Source organism: Chlorocebus sabaeus, chromosome 16 (genome assembly GCF_047675955.1).
Source record: "Chlorocebus sabaeus isolate Y175 chromosome 16, mChlSab1.0.hap1, whole genome shotgun sequence".
NCBI lineage: Eukaryota > Metazoa > Chordata > Mammalia > Primates > Cercopithecidae > Chlorocebus > Chlorocebus sabaeus.
In genome coordinates this window covers 16,884,255-16,906,727 of record NC_132919.1, presented here as the reverse complement: position 1 = coordinate 16,906,727, position 22,473 = coordinate 16,884,255, and the positions used below count along the sequence as shown (strand labels likewise).

Below are 22,473 nucleotides of genomic sequence, written 5' to 3'. Positions count from 1 at the left end.
ATGAACCAAGACGTCCTGTCTATCACCTTCCTGGGCACAAGGCTCCACTGAACACTGCCCCCTTGGTTTGGGAGGATCTGTGATGCTCCTATCTCACCAGGCTCCCGAGGAAGCTTGTGACCTTGGGTTGAGCGCTAGGCAGCCGGGTACCCACTCGGGTTCTACTTCTCTCTCATTAAGAGAGAGAAAGAGACCAAAGGATGGTCTGCAGGGAGGGCGCCTGTGCAAACACCCAGGGAACTAGGGTCTTGAGCTGTCTTCATTTCCTTACAGACACACATTCCCTTCCATGCCTCCTTAGTGAGGGCATGAAGCACAGTGTGTGTGTATGTGCAGGTGTGTGCATGCATACGGGTGTGCATGTATGTGTGTGCATGCATGTATATGTATGTGCATGTGTGTGTCTGTGCATGTATTTAGGTACATGTAATGTGTGTTGTGGGGGTGTGCAGTGGACACAAAGGGGAGGGCAGCTCTAGCTGAAAGCTGTGAGTCTCTGAAAAATACATCGAGATTCCCTGGACCACAGCAAGAGAATGTTTTCATCTGCATCCACTTTTTGTTAGCATTTAAAGCTATATCTTGAGTAGCATGTAAACCTTAAGTAAACTATTCTTAGAAGTATTTTCACGGTAAGATAAATCCATGATAATGTACATTGAAATTATGCACCCTGCACCTCCCAAAATTATCTTGCAAACCTGCACCCACCAAAGGATCCCTTAGCGCACTTTGGGAAGTGTAGACAGGTAGCCTGGGGCTCCGTCTCTCTTTCCATCTTTTCATCATCTGTGGGCTAACAGGCTGCATTGGTTTGCTAGGGCTCCCTTAAAGTATCACAGACTGGGCAGCTTCAGCAACAGAATCTCACTGTCTCATAGTCCTGCAGGCTGTAGGTCCAAGATCAAAGTGTTGGCAGGGAAGGTCCTTTTCCAGGGTGGTCCAGGAAGGCTCTGTTCCAGGCCTCTCTCCTGTCATGTAGGTGGCCTTCCCTGTGTCTCCTCACTTCGTCTTCCCTCTGTGTGTCTCTGTCCACATTTCCTTTTTTTTTTTTTTTTTTGAGATGGAGTCTCGCTCTGTCACCCAGGCTGGAGTGCAGTGGCCGGATCTCAGCTCACTGCAAGCTCCGCCTCCCAGGTTCACGCCATTCTCCTGCCTCAGCCTCCCAAGTAGCTGGGACTACAGGCGCCCGCCACCTCGCCCAGCTAGTTTTTTGTATTTTTTAGTAGAGACGGGATTTCACCGTGTTAGCCAGGATGGTCTCGATCTCCTGACCTCGTGATCCACCCGTCTCGGCCTCCCAAAGTGCTGGGATTATAGGCTTGAGCCACCGCGCCCGGCCCACATTTCCTTTTCTTATAGTAAGGACACCAGTGGTTAGATTGGGTACTCCCTACTGACCTCATTTTTCATTTTAACTTATTTCTATAAGATACTGTCTCTAAATAAGATCACATTCTCAGGCACTGGGGCTAAGGACATCAACATAGGAATTTCAGGGGACAAGTTCAACCTATCACGCAGGCCCTCCCCGAGGCCACCTCTGCGTCATCTTTGTCTACAGGCAAGTTGGCATCTAAAAAGTGTCTGCCCAAGACATGCGTCTGGCCCATGGTACAGCCAGTCCACACAGCTAATGGTGAGATCTGGGTGGCATTGTTTCCTCACCGCCATGCCTCACACAAGCAGCTGCCTTCTTATAACAGGGTGGACACAAATCCCGGAACTGGCGCAGACACTTACTGGCTGCGCGTGAAGTAGCCCCACGTCAGTGTGCTGCAAAGATGCGGCTTAGAATGTTACAGCTTGTGTGAAAGATACGCAGATTTCTATTCCTTCTGATCTGTGGTTTCAAGTTCAGCTTGTCTGAACCCAAGGGGCTCTGTAGGGTGCCTCTGGAACAGCCAGGGTGTTACAGGTGCTGAAAGCACAAGGTACCCAGGCTCAACCCCAGCTCCAATCACACAAATAATCTTGTGGTGGTGTTTCTTTGGTCAGATTTTTAAATTGATCTTTTGTACTTTTTTTTTTAGAACGGGTCCTTTGGTAGAAAGAACATCTGCAACTCTAAATACCTAAATACTGTCCATTCTATCCATGTATTGTTGGTCCTATCCCCAAAGTACGTCATGATTCCAGCCACTTGTCACGATTGCTTTAATCTGAGCTCCCATCATTTTTCGCCTGGATTACTGTACCAGCCTCCCCGATGGCCTCCCCGCTGCCACCTGGCTCCCTCCCCAGGGCTCAGGAAGATTTTTCTGCAAAGTCCTGGTAGTAAGCATCTTGGGCTTCGTGGACCCTGTGGTCTTTGTTGCACCTACTCAACAATTACTCAGCTCCGCCACTGCAGCCCCAGAGCAGTCACAGACAAGAAGTGAACACAGGGGAGGAACTGTGGCTCCAATAAACCTTTATTCACCACAACAGGAGTGGGGCTGCATCTGGATTGTGGGCCATAGTTTGCCAACCCCTGCCTGACTTCATGGCAACACTGACCTTCATATTTATGCTTCTTTTTTTTTTTTTTTTTTTTGAGACGGAGTCTCGCTCTGTCGCCCAGGCTAGAGTGCAGTGGCCGGATCTCAGCTCACTGCAAGCTCCGCCTCCCGGGTTCACGCCATTCTCCTGCCTCAGCCTCCCGAGTAGCTGGGATTACAGGTGCCCGCCACCATGCCCGGCTCATTTTTTGTGTTTTTAGTAGAGACGGAGTTTCACCGTGTTAGCCAGGATGGTCTCGATCTCCTGACCTCGTGATCTGCCCATCTCGGCCTCCCAAAGTGCTGGGATTACAGGCTTTAGCCACCGTGCCCGGCCGTATTTATGCTTCTTAAAAACATGTGTAAGCCAAGTGCAATGGCTCATGCCTGTAATCCCAACACTTCCAGCTGAGACTGGAGGATTGCTTGGGGCCAGGAGGTCCAGACCAACCTGGCTAATACAGCAAGATCCCGTCTCTACTAGAAACCATTTCAAAAGCAGTCAGGCATGGGGGCCCACACATGTAGTCCCAGCTACTCAGGAGGCTAAGGTGGGAGGATCGCTTGAGCCTGGGAAGTCAAGGCTGTAGTGAGCTGTGTTTGGGTCACTGCACTTCAGCCTGGGTAATGGAGCAAGACTCTCTCTGTCTCTCTCTCTCTGTGTGTGTGTGTGTGTGTGTGTGTGTGTGTGTGTGTGTATGTAAATACTGTGTGTGTAATGGTTGTCTACAAGATACACCTTTAATTAATCACAGTCAACCCTCAAATAACATGCATAGTGTAGGACCCTTATAACGCTACACTCCCAACTCTTCTCCCCACCCATCTTTTGTTTTCTTTCTTTCCACGGATTCTGTGACCATCTTCCTCTCCTCATTGACTCTGCATGAGCAGGATTCCTGGTGGGGGAAAGGTAGCTGGTGAGAAATGAGGAACAAGAAACTAGCAAAGTGTCTTCTGGCTGTCTGGGGACAGTTCTTGTGTGGTCCCCAGCCTAGTCTCAAGGGTTCTGGGCCGGTCACCCTGCAGCCTTTGGGCTGTGTCTCTAGATCTGGGCTCCGAGGGAAGGGCCCTGGGAGACCCAACAGAGCGGGATGCCTGGTCTGACAAACGTCCCCCCATTCCTCTGGCTGTGTGGCTCAGTGATAGGCCCAGACAGTGTGTCCAGGTGGTGCCAGGCCACCTCCCCACTCCCTTTGAGATGGGCCCAGAGGGTCTTGTGGGGTGAGCATGAAGCTGGGCACCCAAAGCCTGGGGCCCAGTGTCCCTCCCTGTGTCCCAGAGGAGGGCCCCTGACCTGAGAAGACCCCCAGTACCTGGCCTATGGGTGCCAATGTGGGGAGGGGTGGCTCTGTGGACGGAGGGGGGTCATTGAAAGAAGACTTTGAGCACCATGGCTCAGAGACCTGGGCAGGAGAGGCCTGGTCAGCAGAGACTTGGACTTTAGGACTTGGTCACAAAAAAATATGATCAGAAAGGACATGGCCATCAGACACTTGGTCAGGGGGCCTGGTCATTGAGGGATTGTCAGTGAGGACCTGGTCATTGGGTGCTTGGTCAATGGGTCTTCTTGGTCAGTGGGGACCTGATCAGTGGAGATCTGATTACTGGGGGCTTGGTCATCAAGAGCCTGATCAGTCAGGATCTGGTCAGTGAAGGTCTTGTGGGGGGCATTGGTCAGCAGGGGCCTTGTTGGGAGGGCTTGGTCAGCGGGGGGCCTAGTTAGTGGGGTCCTGGCCAGCTGGCCTCTGGGTGACCTCATGCAGTGGTTTGTCCTTGGAGCTAGCTTGCTGCCATCTGTAGTGGAGATGAGTCACGTCACCCCAGAGGGCTACTGGGAGAAAGAGGTGAGCAGATGTGTGGAATCCAGCCCTGTCACACAGACCTAGCACTTTACACCCTAGCTGAGTCCCCTGCTAAAGAGAGGGCCTGCCCTCTGCCCTCCACCCTCAATTCTCTGCCCCCCACCCACAGGACTGCCCCACCTAGGGAGGGCTTAGGTTGGGGAGCACCTGTGGACACTCTGATGCTGGTCACAGGCCCAGGGTCGGGGATGACAGTGACAAGGACCTGAGTGTGTACATGAATGGGGCCACCTGGCCCAGCCATAGAAGCAACACACCATATGCACACGTGTTCACCCACATATGTGTGCATGCTCACGTTCACAAACACACTGCATGCACACATGTTGATGCTTCGGGGCTGAAGGACGCTGACTCTGGGCCCTGCTGACCCAGGCGAGGGCCCGTTGTGATGGGTGCCGTGACCCCACAATGTCACTGGTGCTGAGTCCCCACTGCCTACCCAGCTGCCTTCTGTGTCTGGAGCTCTTGGAGACAAGACACACAGCGGTGTCTGGTTCTGCGCAGAGGAGGCTTTCCTGAGTGAGAGGCACAGCTGGATCAGCAGACTCAGGTGAGTGTGACCTGCTGTGTTCCCTCCCTGTTGACCTGGGACAGTTGCTACCTGGTGGGCGGTGCTGGCCTCGGGGCAGGTGCCGAGGAGGGTCATCCCTGAGCACTCACCAGGTGCCTGTTCTGCACTGATGGTATAGATGTTTGTCTCGTTTGTCATCACAGTAACTCAGGGGGTAGGTGCTGCCCCCAATGTACTCATTCCACAGGTGAGATCTAGGGTCAGAGAGGCAGTGACTGGCCCAGGGACCCAGATGTGACCCTGGGCCGTGCTCTTAGCCCTGCCCTGTGCTGTGCTTGACTAAAGCCCTGACCTCTGTGGCCTCCCTGCCCTGGATTCCAAATCTGCCCGGGGTTCCAGCCCCTGAAGGGCGCACAGTCTGGCCCTGGAAGAGCCACTGGGACAGAGCTCCTATGGGTGGGGTGGAGGGGGTGGTCCTCTGTCCAAGTCTGTGCCCTAAGCTGGGAACCCGCAGGAGGAGGTCTCACCAACTCAGACTTCACGTGCGGTCACTGATGGCCATTGTGGGAACCACTGGACACATGGGGTCCCTTGTCTGGGAGTGGGGTGAAGAGTCCTCTGCCCTTGGGCAGTTGAGTAGGGGACTTTGAGCACTGCTGCTCTGGGACCTGGGCAGTGGGGACCTGGTCAGCAGAATCCTGGCCAGGGAGGCGTGGTCAGTGGGTGCCTGGTCATCGAGAACATGGTCAGTGGGGGATTTGGTCGTCATGGGTCCGGTCATTGGGGGCCTGGTCAGCAGAGACTTGGACGCTGGGGCTTAGTGAAAGTATGATCAGTGGGGAAATAGTCAAGGGGCCTGCTCAGCAGGGCCTGGCTAGCAGAGGCCTGGCCAGCTGGCCGCTGGATGACCTCAGACAGAGGGTTTGTCCTTGGAGCCTCTTTGCCTGTATTCATAGTGGGGATGAGTCATGGCATCCCTGAGCACTCGCCAGGTGCAAGTTCTGCACTGACCTTGTAGATGGCCTTTTCCTACATCCTCACAGCAACTCCGTGGGTGGATGCTGTCCCCAAATGTAGCCATTCCACAGGTGAGATATCTAGAGTCACAGAGGTAATGACTGGCCCAGAGACCCAGATGTGACCCTGGGCTGTGCTCTCAGCCCTGCCCTGTGCCATGCTGGACTCAAGCCCTGACCTCTGCAGCCTCCCTCCCTTAGATCCCAGCCTCCCTCCTTTAGATTTCCCTGGGGTTCTGGACCTTCATGGGGTGGAGGGGGTGATTCTCAGTCTAAGTCTGTGTCCGAAGCTGGGTCCCCACAGGAAGAGGTCTCACCAACTCAGACTTCAGGTGCGGTCACTGATGGTCCCCATGAGCCCCACTGGACACATGGGGTCCTTCATCTAGGAGTGGAGTGGGGAGCCCTCTGCCCTCAGGCAGTTGTGGAAAATGAAGGAGCTCTAGAGGGCTGCCTGGAGGGTGACGATTGTCTCTCCTGGTCAAAGGGGCTTGGGGACTGGAACCTTCTCTGTCTGATCCTCTGGAGACCTTGTCCTCCCTTTGTCCCAGGTATTCTCAAGGAGGATGGTCCCTCTGGGTGTTCTCCAGGACCAATGCCCCAGAGTTCTGTTGTTTTTTTCTTGGTGATCCAGGAAAACGAAGCCCCCTCCTGTACTGACAGCTGGGAATTGCGGAGTCCGCCGTGCTCCACCTCAGACGAGGTTTCCACGAGCAAAGAGGCTGCTTTGGACTCAATAGGTCATTTTTTCCCCAAACTAAACACCCTCCTGCTTAGCTGGCATTTTTCCTGAAGCGGCTTCACTGGCCAGAGTGAGTGAGAACTGGAGTAGAACGGAGCAGTCACCAGATGTCTTGCTTCCTACAGAAAACTGGGCATCTTCATGGTCCCAGAAGGATCCCAGGAGGCTGATCCTAAAGAGACGTCTGGTTCCTGACCCCAACTGCCTCCAGGTGCCCGGAACAGCCCGTCGTGGGCCCTTTACTCTCAGCAGGTGGACGCTGTTTGTCCTGCCAGGGCAGGTGTGTGCCTGTCTCAGAGCATTTGGGAACAATGGGCCTCTCTGTCCAGGTCTCCCTGTGTTCAAATCCTCAGGAAGGAGCCCACTCCTGGTCCAGGGCAGGGACTGTAGAGACTAGGGCAGGGGTGGGACCACTGGGCTTAGCCTCTTGTCTCAGGGAGCAACGGTGGAATGGGGCTTACCTGTCTGGCCAGAATTTGGGGGTCTGGTGGGAGCCGTTCGGGTGTGCTCTGGAGCTCTCGGGTGCAGCACAGCCTTTGGATGACTTTGTCTTGCAGGATGGAGATGGATGAGGACCCGGATATCCTGCGCACCCAGGGGCAAGGCAACATCATCATTACTAAGTATGAGCAGGTATAGGTCAGGCCGCTCCCTTGAGGAAGGTGGGGCCTCAGTTACTCTACTGGTCAGAGCCTGGTCAGAGGGTCCTGGGCTCCCCAGGATCAGAGGGTGGAGATAGGCTGTCCATGCCCTCAGGACCCCAAGCCCCTCACCTTGCCCTTGTCTCCCTGGCCCTTGCTGGGTCACAGGGACGCTGAGCTGGGGCAGCAGTGGACATGGAGCATGAGCATGTTGACATCTGGGAATTCACCGGTCGCCTCTGGGTTATGTAGGGAGTCCTCTGTCCCCCCACCCACCAGTCTCACCTCAGGGACGGGTTTTGTTTTTAGAAAGGTCTCTCTGAGTTAGGGCAGGTTTCCCCGGCTCAGGCCAATCTCCTCTCTAGGGTCAGAACTCCTCCCTGCCTCTCCTACAGGTCCAGCCCGTGGTCAGGGTTAGGGCAGAGCCTCAAGGCCCATCTAGGGAGCTGGGGAGAGTGAGTGGGTCAGAGAGGGGCTGGGTCAGCCCCGGGGCTCTTAGCACTGAGGTCTCCACATGAGCAGGAGAGGAGGGGGCAGCCTCAGGGTCTGGCCCTGTCCCCTTGGGGCCTGCCCTGGTGAGATCTGGGGGTGGTGGCCACCGGGCAAGGGGACACCTGGCCAGGTCTGTGGGCAGTTGTGTAGCAGGTCTCCAAGGGCTCAGGGGGCCCAGTTGAGGCATCCTATAGGGAGGGGCATGGGGACAGCAAGGGCTGTGACCCTGGGAGGCTGGGGGAGAAGAAGGGTAGGACCTGGCCTGGGCATCTCATAGTGAGGCCAGGGGAACAACACAGCGTGCAGCTGAAGGCCCCGGGAGTGGTGCTGGGATAGGACCTGGGCCTGGTAAGGGGAGCCCAGCCTGGAGCCGACCCCTCAGGACTCACAGGAAGGAGAGAGGGAGGAGTCTGGGGCAGGGGGGCGGAGTGAGCCGGTGAGACCTGCCACTTCTGGAAGGCACCTGAACCAAGATGGCCTAGGGTGGAGCTGATAGTCTGGGGAGGAAAACAGGTGGGGTGGGCAGGGAACAGTGGCTCACTTGGGACCCCTCAGTGGGGCGACTCGGTCAGTCCCCAAGGCTCTGCGTGGCCCTCCAGAGACTCTGCTTCCTGCTCGCTCAGTCAGCACTGTGCAGGGTGGATGGGGGGCTGAGTTGGGGTAGGTAGGACAGTAGGGGGAGGACAGGCAGGCATCCCACGTCCTGGTTTTTGCAGTGGCTGGGAGGAGGCTGAGGGCTGAAAGTCAATGACCCTGAGAGCTCACTGAGGCTGTAGGCAGGGTGGTGGGGCCAGCTCCACTGCCTGCAGGGCCCTCCACTGCCTGCAGGGTCACCCTTGTCACCCCAGGGTTCTCCCCAGCAGTGCTTAGCAGCCCAGTTAGAGACTTGGGGGTCTCATGCCTAGGCTCTGACAGGAAGAGAGTCCGGGAAGGGCCAGGGTGGCTGGAGATAGGGTCACAGTCTCTGGGTCAGGCAGGATGGGCGACGATGGGGAACAGGCAGGGTCAGCGGCCAGGATGTAGGCAGAGGCAGGTGCATGCTGGGTCAGACCCTGCAAGGCCTGGGGGGAGTGTCGGGTGGGATGGGTTCCAGGTGCATCCTCAGGGCGCTGGGCAGCTCTCAGGCCAGTCTCCCTGGACTCTGGTGGGTGATGTGGTCACTCCCGAGGCACTGCTGTCAGTCAGGGCTCGGCCACCCACCCTAGGCGGCACCCATCCCATCTCAGAACTGGACTTTCTCAGCTCCCACAGAGGGTGTTGCGTCCAGCCCAGGAGGAGCAGTCCCACTGTGTGGGCTGAGGTACCCCACGGGCCCCAAGTGGCCCCTGCCAGGCCAGCCTCGAGCTCCCTCTTCTCCAGGGTCCTTGTGTCTCGTGGGCGTCAGCTCTACAGGGAGGCCCTTGCCTTCCTTCCCTGTGCCTTGTCCTGGGATGAGACTTAGGGTGGATGGGGAGGGCCGGGGCCCTTTCATGGACGAGGATGGCTCCTGGCCCGGGCAGGTCCTCAGCTCTGCCTGGGTTGCCTTACAGTGAGACAGAGTTGCCCATGTCAATGCCCTGAAGGTGCACGTAAGAGCCAGTGCCTGCTGCATGGGAGGCGGGTCCAGGGACCAGGAATCAGGAGTGGTCGGTGAGACAGAGGGGGTGGCCCGTGGGCCCAGGCAGTGGTGAGTGGGCCACGGCTGTCCCTGGGATGGGCAGCCTTTCCTGATGGACTCTGTTCCCATGAGCATTTGACCAAAACCCAAACCAAGAACCACAATCTTGGCTCAGAGGTCATTGCCTGTTTGCACCAAGTCCCCAGCTAAAGGCCGGGGCCCGACCAAAACTTGGGGTGTTTGTGGCCTGAGGATTGCATGTCCTGGGATCACCAGTCCAGATCACCAGCTCCAGTTAGTTCAGAGAGTCTCAGATCCCAGGGTCTGTTCTGTCCTGGCTCCTTCAGGGCCCCGAAGCCCAGGACGCAGCATCCATGGGCCGCTGCTGGAGGCCTGGCAGCTCCACTAACTCCATCCTGGTTCATTTGACAGCAAAGATGTCAGGAAATAAAACACACTGCCAAGTGGCTGAAAATACTCAGAGACTGGACAAAATATAAGAACAGCAGGAAGGTAACATAACAGCTGGGACTGGTGGCTCAGACCTGTAATCTCAGCACTTCAGGAGGCCGAGGTGGGAGGATCACCTGAGGTCAGGAGTTTGAGACCATCCTGGCCAACATGGCGAAACCCTGTCTGTACTAAAAATGCAAAAATTAGCTGGGCATGGTGGCGGGCGCCTGTAATCCCAGCTACTCAGGAGGCTGAAGCACGAGAATTGCTTGAACCCAGGAAGTGGAGGTTACAGTGAGCCAAGATCACGCCACTGTACTCCAGCCTGGGCGACAAGAGTGAGACTTCATCTCAAAAGAAAAAGAAGGTAACGTGGGGAGGGAGTGGCCTCTGTGACTGCTCTCTGCAGTCAGGAGACAGACGCCCATGGCCATGACATGGCACCATCTGCCTCTCAGCGGGTGGGTGGCACCCAATCCTCACCATAGGACAGCAGGACTGTTTGCCGGCTTTCCTCCCCCAGTCACCACACGTCCTGTCTCACTAGAGGGCTCTTCTGTCTGTAGCTGTCTCAAAACGTGTACAAAGGCATTCCCCTGGCGGTGTGAGGCTGGGCGTGGTCACTTCTGCTAGACATTGACAAAGTCAAGTCTCAGAACCCGGGAAATACAAGGTAAGGCCCTCCCACACTCGGCCAGGGCAGGACAAATAGGCCAGGCTGTGTCAGGAGCCCAGGACTCTAGCTGGAGGGAACGTTGAGCCCGGGTTGGGGGTGGGGGCTGTGGTCAGATGCACATGCTGGGCACAGATGGTGACACAGGCACCACAGGTGCCTGTGACCTCCCTGGCTTCAGAAACAAGGCAAAAAAGGAGCTTTCTGCAGAAGGAAACCTTCCTCCCTTTCTTCCAGAAGTGCTGACTGTGGGATGACTGCCGTTTGGGGCAGGAAGTCTTTTGTCTGTTCTGAGGCTGCTTCCTCCTCTCGGCCCTACCCTACAGGTCATGAAGGAGAAAGGCAAGAGGTCCTCCAGGATCACCCACCGCATCAAGGTAGATGCCAGCCGCACCCTGCAGAACCACACCATCTTCAGAGAAGGATTCAGAGTCAAGTAAGGCCTATGGGGGCTGCAGGGGTCCCGGGAAATATGGGTTGATCCAGAGGGATAAGGGCTTCCCCAGGGCAGAGGCCATGGCCACCCAGGAGGAGTGACAGAGCTGCCAAGGGCTCTCCTGGCCCAGGCAACAGCCAGCATTATGGACTGAGCACCCCCCGGGCTCTAAGCCCTGGGCCGGGCTGGGACACGTGGGGCCAGAACCCAGGTGGCTTCCAAGGAAATGGAAGGCAGCAAAAAAAGGTTATGCAAAATGGTGAAAAGTGCTCTCCATGACCCACAACTACCCAGGAAGGTGGCAGGATGGTGGGACTTGGGAGCCTTCCCAGGCAACACTGACAGCCCAGAATACTAGGGAGGATGTGGGGCCCCGGAAACTCTCACCCATGACTGATGGGAACACGACAGGGCACAGCCACTTTGGAGGTCAGATGGGCTGTGGCTCACAAAGTTCGGTGGCCTTATACCACACATCCCCAAAGTGTCACAGATATTGACCACACTGATTTGAAAACTGACGTCCAAATAAAAGCTGCATGCTGCGTTCACCGCTTGATTGATTGTCACTCACACCCGGAGGCTACCGAGATGATCTTCAACATGGGTACTTAAGAGGAAGGAGGTTCCACTCCAGACAAAGACGACTCAGTGAGGAAAAGGAACGAATCCCTGATGCCTGCAGGAACATGGGTGGAACTTAGATGCATATTGCTGAGGGAATTAAGCCAGACCCCACAGGCTACCACCGCAGGATTCCAATTCATCGGCCATTCTGGGAAAGGGCAAAGCATAGAGACAGAGAACGCATCAGGATGGCCAGCGGCTGACAGAGTCGGGAGACTTTAGCTGTAAAGGGGACACGCTGGGGACTTGGAGGATGAAGGAGCTGCTCTGGGAGGGGCTGCAGTGGTGGACAGGAGGCTCTGCACATTGGTTCAGAACCGTAGAACTGCACATCCCAAAGACTGGACTTCGTGTCTGCAACCCGAGCAAAAGGGGAAGAAAAAAAATCAACCAGAGTGAAAATGATTACTGATCCAACTGTACACCTACGATATTTGCATTGCAAGGAATGTGGATTTTACTGAAAAAACTCCTAAAAACTCAGGTGTCCTGAAGAGCTCACTGCTTATTTGGGAGAACATCTGAACCCAGAATTGTGTGTGTTGTCCGGGTTTGTAGACAAAATGAAACTGACAGCATCTGCACAAAACAAAAAAAAACCCTCTTTTCCCTCTTTTCTAGGCTGCAGGAATTATGTGACATCCTCGTGGCCTATTCTGCATATAATCCTGTGAGTATTCCCGGGCAGCGATATTCCTGGGCCCTGTGCCCATATTCACAGGCATGGGTGTCTCTCGGGGGTGTCGGCACTTCTTGAAAATTCAGTGTTCGTGACCCACCAGCACGTAGTAGGCAGGACTCAAGCTCACTTGCTGGCGTGGACACCCAAGCAAGGGTTGGCTGAGGGGGTCAAACTGAGATGGAAAATGGTTGAGGTCCAGACTCTTGGTGTCATCTTGACCCAATCCCCACGTCTCAGATGAAGAAATGACCTTCCCCTCCTGGTGTTGCCCCGAAGCCCAGGAGCTTGGCAGGGTCGCATGCAGATGGTCCTCACAGGAGACAGGTTTGACAAGTTGCTGAGGTGCCTGATGGGCCAGGCTCTTGTCATGAAATGAGTTTGTATCCTGAGGAAGCCTCTTCTTCACCAGAAACCAGGCAAAGATCCAATTTTCCCTTTCCCTGAACGCCATAGGAGTGCAACAGACAGGGAGGGTGTCACCCAGGTGGCTGCTCCTGCACCACTCCCACTTTCCAGACCATTCCAGGCAGGGAGAGATGCTGAGCTGACTCCATGGGCTTCCCACATGGGGTCTGGACCCAGCCGCCCTCCTGTGCCTGGCAGGCAGCCCCTGAGCTGTTGCAGGACCCTTTGTGTGGTGGTCAGCACCCCGCTGCCTGCCCTTATGGTGGGTGCAGTTCACAGGTGCTGCTCCAGGCCTGGCATAGTGGCCTCCTCAGCCTGGCCCATGGGAGGGAGCATGAACAATCCCTGCCTGTGCCCTTTAGGGCCATGTGAGCTTAGACGCTCGCTGCAGGAGTCCCCCCAGGATCCTTGTCAGCTGAGTCATACGTGACCTGCTCAGTCCTCATGCCCACCCCAAATGCCTGGAGGCCTGTGGCAGGTGTCCCCGAGGACCTCTGTCATCTCTGGTGACATGAATGCTCCCAGGTGGCCTCAGCCCTCCCAGATGACATCCTTCCACAGTGACTCTGGCTCTTGCAGGAGGTGGGCTACCACAGGGACCTGAGCCACGTCACCGCCATCTTCCTCCTGTATCTGCTGGAGGAAAATGCTTTCTGGGTGCTGGCCCAGCTGCTGGTCGGTGAGGGGCACTCCCTGCAGGGTAGGTGGACAGCTGCCCCCAGGGCCTTACACAGCCATGCCAGGGGACGGCCACCCTGGCTGGTGATCCTGACTTCCAGGCAAGGCGCCTTCCTTGCATCCCAGCTTGTTTGGAGTCTCCAGGGTCCCACAGCAGTCTGGGTCTGGACAGGGACCCTCTTACCTCAAGTCAGATGCCTTTCACCCCCAACAGCAGAGGTCATTGATACCTCCCCCTGGCTGGCCCTTGTCCCCCGAAGCCAGCCCCAACTTTCTGCAGGCACCGCTCACCTCCCTGAGTGTCCTCCTGCCTCCCAGCTGGCTGCGCTCCCAGCCACTCTCCCTGCCCACGAATGGGCCAATGAAGCCCAGAGGGCAATGTTCCCCATGCATCCCATGTCCCCCAGCCTGACATCACATCCAGGAGATGGCCACACAGCCCCCAGCACCCACCCCGTTCTCCCCACTGGCACCTGCCTGCCTCTGCCCTGCCTCAAAACATCAAAGGCAGGCCTGCCCTCCTGGCACCTCGACCCATGATGCTGCTGGGCAGCACCTCCAGCTAGGGCCCTCCTCCCCAGAGCTGAGGCCGCATGATGGGGTCACCAGATAGGAGGGAGGGAGGCCTCAGGGCCCAGGGTCCTCTGCCACTGCCCAGCTCTTGGGAGTGGGCTCTGATGGGGTGATGGGTTGGGGGCTTCTCAGTATTCTACAGCCCAAATACTGCCTGGCTCTGGAGGCTCCTATCACACCAGGAGCAGGTGTTGCCCAAGTCCTTTCCAAAGATCATGAGACGCCTGGTGAGTGGACGACACCCTCAGCTCCTCCCCAGAGGCCCTGGGTCCCACGAGCCAGGGGCGGCTCAAGTCCTTCATGGAGCTGACAAGAGGCCAAGTCCCAGCCATGGCCTGACCTGGGATGGGGATTCTCCGTGGGTTCGGAGTTGGGTTTCCTTTTCTTGCCCTGGGGGAAGCAGAGGCACTGGGACCAGGGCCAAGCTCTGGCTGAGCAGGGCTGAGGGAAGTGTGTCCATCGGGCATCTGGGTATGGGGCAGGGGTTGGGGGACCCCTGGCCACTGCCCTGGGTTCTGCTCCTTGGAGGAGGGTCTGTAGAGGGGACTGGAAGTGGGAGGACTTCAGGGTAGCCCAGGGGGCCCTGAGCACCTCTGCTCCTCCCTTCAGGGCAAGGAAGGGCTGTGCACTGAGGGTTCCATGTTGATGAGGCTCCTCCGGTGTTTCATTGGTGGGGTAAGGAGGCACAGGGAGACCCCAGCCCAGGGATGCAGTGCCCAGCTCCCTCAGCCCAGGAGTCCAGCTCCTCCAGGAGGACCCGGTTCACCCCCAGCTCACAGGAGGCACAGGCAGGTCCCTGCAGGGCTCATAAGCCAGGCCCTGCCCAAGAGGGGCATCCCATAGCAGAGGCCAGGGCTCGGCCCAGCCTCTCGGGAAGACTGGGGCAGGACCCGACTTGGGAGGGCCCAGGGAAGCCCCAAGTCCTCAGGAAACCTCTCCTTCTGGAAGCCGCAGCGTTGCTGAGATGAGTCCCCCATGAGGAGCTACAGAACCTTGTCTGACTCAGTGTTATGGGGGATCTCATCCCATGGAGAGGGGGTCCCCAGCACTCCAGGGGACTGAAACCCCAGTGGGCCCTGCTCAGGTCATCAGCCCCAGCCTGGAAAGGCCAGGTCCTCCCACACCTGCTGTCCCCACAGAAATCCTTCGGGCTCACCCCGCAACTGTGGGATGTGTTTATCTTGGAGGGCGAGCGGGTACTGACGGCCATGGAGCATGAATCATGCAAAATACACAGGAATTCGTCCTGTGTGCCCAAGGGTGCCCGGGGGAGGGAACACGCAGAACAGATCCCAGCTGGCCTGAGGGAAGTGTCCTCACACTGTCCCCATGACTCTTTCCTCTATCCTGATAGGGGGGTCTGGCCTGGTGGGCTGGGCAAGGCGTGATCATACTGAGTCCACCCCTGACATGACCCAGATGAAAGTCAGGAGTGTGGTGAGCACTTCCCTGCCTGGCCTTCCCCAGCTGTCGCCTCCTGTGCACAGCTGGATCCCCGGGTGGCCAAGAAGGAACAGGCACCACCCAGTGGGAGGTGGGCCTGGTGGAAATGGGGTGCAGGCACAGATCTCCCCCAAGGAATCCTCCTGACCTGATGCCCGCCCTGTCCCTAGAGTACCTCGTGAAGCTTTCCTGGAGCACCGTCTGGGAGTTTCAGGAGAGACTCTCTCAGAGCTGGGCCCTGGAGGACAACGCAGTCCTCAGGAACCTTCAAACCTCCATGAAGGAACTCACGAGGAAACACTGGGACCTGCCACCCCCAGGTAAGCTCCAGCACCAGGTCCCATCCCGAGTCACCCTCTGGGACAGTCAGTGGTGGGGAGTGCCCTGACCCCACCAGCCCTCCTACCTGGCCTTCTGCACCTCTTCTTCCTCCTCTTCCTCCTCTACTCTAAGAAACTCAGATGGGTCTGCCAGTCCTCAGGGCAGGCTCTGAGAGCATGCGTGTGTGTGCTGGACATGCTGTGCGGACAGGCAGGGGCCATGGGCAGGACCCCACAACACCCCTCCCCGACTTTCCACATTGTCCCCCTCACACCCTCAAAGGGCCCTGAAGGGCACTGGGGCAGTCAGACCCAGCTGTGGAAGCCCCTACCCCCACCTCCAAGCAACCTCAGAGAGCAGCAAGGGCCCCTCACTCCTGAGTGCCCCTCCAAGGGTGTCAAGACAACAAGCCAGGGGGACAAGAGAATCAGTGTCCCTGACCCAGAGAGGATTTGGGCAGAGGGGATGGGGGAAGCCCTGACCCAGAGCCAGAACCAAGAGTTCAGCCGGGCGTGGGATTGGTCCAGCCCTGGCATGGGGTGGACAGACTGGAGGGCAGAGGGGAAGCTGTGGCCATTCACTTCTCACCTGCTGTGGAGACAGGCCCCCATGCGAGGTGCTGGGTGACAGTGAAGGTTTCTTCCACCTGAGTTCTGAGTCAGGGCTGCCAAACAGCCCTGAGGTGAGGGTTTGAGGCAGGAAGCCCTGAGCCAACCTGAACCCAGGGGGCCATTCTGGGAGTGACCTGAGGTTCTCTGAAAGCTCCCCCACCCCAGGCTGCACACAGCCCTCGCCCTGGGATCAGCAGCCTGCAAGGGCATCCTCAGTGTCAGGCCAGGGGGCCACACAGGGACCCCGAGGACTCCAGAGGCCCAGGTCTGTGGGGCCCGCCCTGAAGGGACCTGATGGGCTTGGTGAAGATGTTGTTTCTTTTTTTCAGCCAAGATGGAGCGAGGGTCCTCGAGGGTGTCCCCTGGCATTGGGCCCCTCTGTCAGGGGGACAGACTGGCCCTCCCCACCCCACCAGCTCAGCTCCAGGAGCTCGTGCCATCAGTCCCCCTGGTACAAAAGCCTTGTCCTCCCCCAGCCTGGCTGGACAGGACTGTCCCCAAGGCCGAGGCTGAGGCCCAGCAGCACAAGGGGGCTTCCCCAGAACCCAGGGCAGCAAGCCACTCTTTGAGGGGCCCAGAAGCTCAAGATGAGGGCAGTCTGTCCCCCGGTGAGGTCAGGCTTTGTATTACACTAACACTTGTCCAGGAACTCTATGCCACAGCTCCACACAGACCCGCATGTCGGGGGTCCGTGTTTCCTGTGCTGCCATTTTGAACACAGCTCCTGGGACTCTGTCACTTCTCCATCTTCTGTGGACAGCCCTGGAACAAAAAGATGGACCCTGCCCAGCAAGTCCACTGGGACCCCAACACCAGGCCCTGCCCCGGCTTATAACAGAGAAGAGGCCGGTCAAGAGACACCCGAGCAGCAAGGTGGTACCTGCCTGTGACTCCCCTCAGTAGAAGAAGAACTTGGAATGGAAGGAGCCCAGGCAGTACCCGCCCAGCTGCCTTACAGCCCCAGATGGCTGCTGGACCTTGGTTTTTACTGCTATTTTATTTTTATTTTATATTTTTGGCTTGTGGGCCTTGAGAAATCCCATTCAATGGGGGACTTGGTCCCATCAAGGTCTCAGGAGGGAAGGCTGAGCATGGGGTTCCTGTAGCCCCAGCCAGCCAGCAGCATGCCCTGGGGCCCCTGACCCCACCTGTGGGTCAGAGTCCCTCCTCCAGGGCCCAAATCCCAGGCCCAGAGGGACCTGGCTTCAACCCGAGTCCTAGGAGGAGAGAGGCATCGCAGGCCTCCAGGTGACCACGCAGGGGACCAGGGCACTGCAAGCCCTGATGTTGTAAGGATTCACATCAGAGAACCTGGGTAAGCCAGGCCAGAGACGCTGAGCCTGTGCAGTGATGAGGATGTGGGGGGCTGGCTCAAGGGGGTCAACAGCTGTGAACACTGCTGCCTCTTCCCGGCCTCATTGCTGCAGGGCAGGCAGTCTGCACCCCGGAGACTGGCCCACCAGCGCCCCGAGTGCCCTAGTCCGCTATGCCAACATGGCACCCAGAGACTTCGCAGCCCTGCCTGCCGCACCACCCCGCTCCTGGAAGCCTTGTCCTGCAGCCTAGCCCCTGTCGCAGCCACAGCAGGCACCACTGCCAAGCGCCTTCCAGCCCGGCTTCCCAGAGGGCAGAGGCGCCCTGCAGTCATCACCTCAGCAGCTCACACTGTGAAGATAGTTTCATCCACATTCCCATGTTCCCACCAAAGAGAATTGCTGCAGAGGATGCTCTTGATCCTGAGGTGGGGAACACGGCACGCCAGGTGGATGGAGTCAGCTCCTTTCCCCAGCCACCACGACTGCTGGATGGACCCATGGACAAAGTGGCCATCAGACAGGAATGAGACACAAGAGGCTCAGCATCCTGCTCGTGCCCTGACCAGGCTGACCAGGCCGACACCACTGCTGAGTGCCCCATCTGCTGAGAGACTTGGTGTCGATCCCTGGGCTGGCACTGTTTCCCAGGAGGACTGGTTGGCCACCTATGGACAGGCTGCCCATACTGTGGAGAGGGCTGAGATCGGCCTTCACTGCAGGGAGCCCCTACTTGGACACAGACTCGCTGGCCCTGCCTGTTGCCATCACAGCAGCCCACAGGGCATTGCTTGTGACCAGGGTACCCTATTCACACTGAGGGACATGCAGCCGTGGCCCCTGATCAGGGAACTAACTGTTCTCACTACGTCAGCCGCCACCTGGAAGCAACTGGGCTTAGGATCGCTCAGTTACGCTGAAGTGGTGGTTTGTCTTACAAGATAAATGTTATGCTTTCTACCGGAATCCAGTATAGGGTGCTGACTCTCCAACACCCAGAAGGTGTAGTTCTGAGAGTGAAGGTGTGAAAGTGGGCGATGTTCAGTATTGCATGGAATGTCTCAGTCACAAAGTTTTCCTATTCCTGTCCTGGAGAAAAGGAGCTTTGCTGGTTGGAAGGTCTGAGGACCCAGGCAGAGTGAAGTTTCCCCCAGGGGAACACAACAATGGCTCTATTTAATATGAGAAGACAGGACTAAGTCTGAAACCCAGGGTGTTCTCTGGTGTTCTTGGTGTTTTCATGCAAAGAAAGTCAAATAACAAAGGTTTGCCACAGAGGCATCTGAAAAAGGAGGGGGCAGAACTATTCAGATCTCAGAGGCTTCAGAATCGAAGATGAGGCCAACCAGGAGACTCCTGACCTGCTGAGGGCAGGGAAAGTATGTGGGGGTGGCTGGGAGACGATGTCATAGCGATCCACCCTCACCTTGTGATCTGTCAGAGAACCATGCTCTTGAATAGCTGTGCACATCTTCTCTTCACTGATTATAGTATTTCTTTCCATTTGTGACTCTCCAATCAAGCAGGGAACTTCCTACAAAATGCACATTGCTGTACCATAGCCTGGGTCTTGCAATCCAAGGCTGGCAAGGATTCCTGTAGGTCAAGGGCCTCAGGTGACTTTTGTGCACACCCAAGGACAGAGTCCTAGATGACACCTTCCTGCTCAAAAAAGAAGGAACAAGCGTCAACAAACAGCGAACCGGTCACGGAAAGGGGTGAAATGTGAGTGCGGGGCCTTCCTGACACCCAGACAAGACTTTGGGCATGAGGGCAGGCTGCAGCTCTGGCCACTGACTCTGACCAGGGACGCCCCTATGCAGGCTGGTGTGCCCTGGTTGTTCTTCTCCCTCCTGCCACCCTCTCCTCGGCTGTCTGTGTTAGGAAGGGAGAACCTAACAGTTTTCAGAAGAAAATGTAGCTTTATTATGACATGGGAAAGACTCAAGTTATTAGGGGAGGAGGAGGAGTCCTGAAACAGCTCCTGAAAATGAGAGGGAAAAGAAAGGTGTAAATATCTTGGTAATAAAGTCTCCAACCACAGCACAGTCATGGGAATGTTTTTGTTACAATTTTTGTTTTCAAAGTTACAGTAAACAAAACAGTCTTCTGAATTGTCAAAAGAACAGCAGTTTTATACAATGAAAAGCATACATACCAAGCCAAAATAAGTCACACTTGGGTCTCTATGTTGCAGTGGTGCTGGTGCAGGAGGGAACATTTAGGGAGGTTCCAGTTCCTGCCAGGCAGCCCAGGTCCACCGAGGGCCCCGGGGCTGGAGGGAGGTCACGTACCACTAGGCTCAAAGCGCTCCCTTCAAGCATCTGAAGAGGGAAAGTCCATTTATCTTCTCCAAAATGCAGGCAATTTTTCATACACTGGTATGAATGTGTTGGGGTCACCCAGGGGCTCCCTTAGTGGCCAGATGCAGTTTGTCACAAACTGGTTTCCTGAATTTCATATTGGATCGGGAGCTAAAAGAAGAGAGATTCCCAAACCCATCATGTAAATATTTGGTTCTAACAAAGTAAAATCACACGAGCACATCAAACACAGGACCTAATGCCCACGGCAGTGCCCAGGGCTGCTGTCCCTCTTGGGTGAGAAGTTCTTTAGCAGCAGGCACAGAGGTAATTGCTTAGAAAGGCAATGCCACAGTGAGTAAGGGGGATTCACTTGGATACAAACATTTAGAATGATACCTGAAGAAAACTAATGTGGCTGCATCTCTCTTCCAGATTCTAATGTTCCCAGAGCAGCAGCCACCTCTAAATGCAAGTGGAGACAGGATGGAAGCCCACGGAGACATGGGGGAGGCAGGGCTTGGCCAAACCACAGGCAGCTGCCAGAAAGGCCCACACACCTGCATTCTGCACTCTGTGGTGGACACCCCAGGAAAGCAGGGGTGCCCTTGTAACTGCCAAACAGGTTCACCTTGTCCACGGCCTAGACAGAGCCGATTTATTGAGACAGGGGAATTGCAACAGAGAAAGAGTAATTCATGCAGAGCTGGCTGTAGGAGAGACCAGAGTTATACTCCAATCAGTCTCCATTTGCATGATCCATCAGCATTCGGGGATCAGAGTTTGGAAGGATAATTTGGTAGGTGGCGGGGAAGGCCAGTGAGTCGGGAGTGCTGATTGCTTGGGTCAGACATGAAATCACAGGGAGTCGAAGCTGTCTTCTTGAGCTGAGTCAGTTCCTGGGTAAGAGCCACAAAATCAGATGAGTCAGTTTATCAATCTGGGTGGTGCCAGTTGATCCATCAAGAGCAAATGTCTCAAGCACCGATCTTAGGTTTTACAATAGGGACGTAATTCCCAGGAGCAATTTGGGGAAGGGCAGAATCTTGTAGCCTCCAGCTGCATGAGTCCTAAACCGTAATTTCTAATCTTGTGGCTCATTTGTTAGTCTTACAAAGGCAGTCTAGTCCCTAGGTGAGAAGGAGGTTTGTTATGGGAAAGGGCTGTTATCATCTTTGTTTTAAAGTATAAACTATAAACTAATAAGTGTGCTTTATCAGTTAGGTGTGGTGGCTCACACCTGTAATCCCAGCACTTCGGGAGGTCAAGATAGGCAGATAACTTGAGCCCAGGAGTTAGAGACCAGCCTGGGCAACATGGAGACCCTGTCTCTACAAAAAAATACAAAAGTAGCCAGGCATGGTGGTCTGGTGTATGCTTGTAGTTCCAGCTACTCAGGAGGCTGAGGTGGGAGGATCTTGAGCTCAGGAGGTGGAGGTGGCAACAAGCTGAGATCGCGCCACTGCACTTCAGCCTGGGTGACAGAAGGAGACCCTGTCTCAAAAAAAAAAAAAAAAAAAAAAAGATCATGTTTCTCCCTTCATTCTTGTAATGCAATGGATTACACTGATTGATTAGGCAGCTCTGATTTTCCAGCATAAGCTGTAAATCTGCATTCTGGTGGGAAATTTTCCTTTTTTTTTTTTTTTTTTTGAGGGGAGGGGGCTGTGTTTGAACTGACCTCTGTGCTGAGTTCAGTAGCAACCTCCCCAAAAGTCATGTCCACCCAGCACCTGTGAACGTGACCTGATTTGGAAATGGGGTCTTCACAGATGTGATCAAGGAAAGATGAGATCTTGCTGGATTAGGGAGGGCTCTAACCCAGTGACTGGTATCATTATAAGGCAGGGGACATTTGGACAGAGACACAGGAAGGAAGGCCATGTGAAGACGGAGGCAGAGGTTGCATCCAGAGCCCAGGAACACTGAGGGCTTCCGGCCACCAGCAGAAGCCAGGGAAGGAGCCAGGAGGGGCGGAACCTGCCGACCCCTCGATCCTGGACTCTGGCCTGACAGGATAAACTTCTGTTGTGTTAAACCCCCTTTGTAACACTGTGTGATGACTGCTGCAGGACACCCCAGCAGCTTGAAGCAGACCTTATCTAAAGGCCCCTAGGCACCTGTGGGTGGGCAGCCACTTCTCCTGGGTGACAGCCCTCCTGAGTGACAGCCAGAGGTGACAGCCTTCGGTGACAACCCTCCTGGTTAACAGTCCTGGGTAACAGCCCTTGCTGGGTGACAACCCAAATGGCAGACAGCCCTCTTGGGTGACATGCCTCCTGGGTGACAATCCTCCTGGGTGACAGTCCTGGGTAACAGACCCCCTGGATGACAGCCCTGGGTGAAAGCCCAGCTGGATGACAGCCTTCCTGAAACAGCCCCCTAGGTGACAGCCCTTCTGAGTAACAGCCCTCCTGGGTGACAGCCTCCCTGGGTGACAGCCCTCCTGCGTGACAGCCCTGGATACTCCAGAGTGGATGCCTGGCATCCAGCAGAGAACCAGGCGCCAGCACCTCCTGATGGTCACCAGCAGGTGGCGCCGCTGACCTAAGCACTAGGCTCCTCTGCATCCCGGGTTCTGGATGGCGCTGGGAGGAACCAGTTTAGG

At 56.1% G+C, this 22,473-nt stretch overlaps 1 pseudogene; it reads left to right on the top strand.

The window, feature by feature from the left end:
• Positions 1-7,049: 7,049 nt before the first annotated feature.
• On the top strand, positions 7,050-19,695 carry LOC103242461 (ubiquitin carboxyl-terminal hydrolase 6-like; annotated as a pseudogene).
• The last annotated feature ends 2,778 nt before the right edge of the window (positions 19,696-22,473 follow it).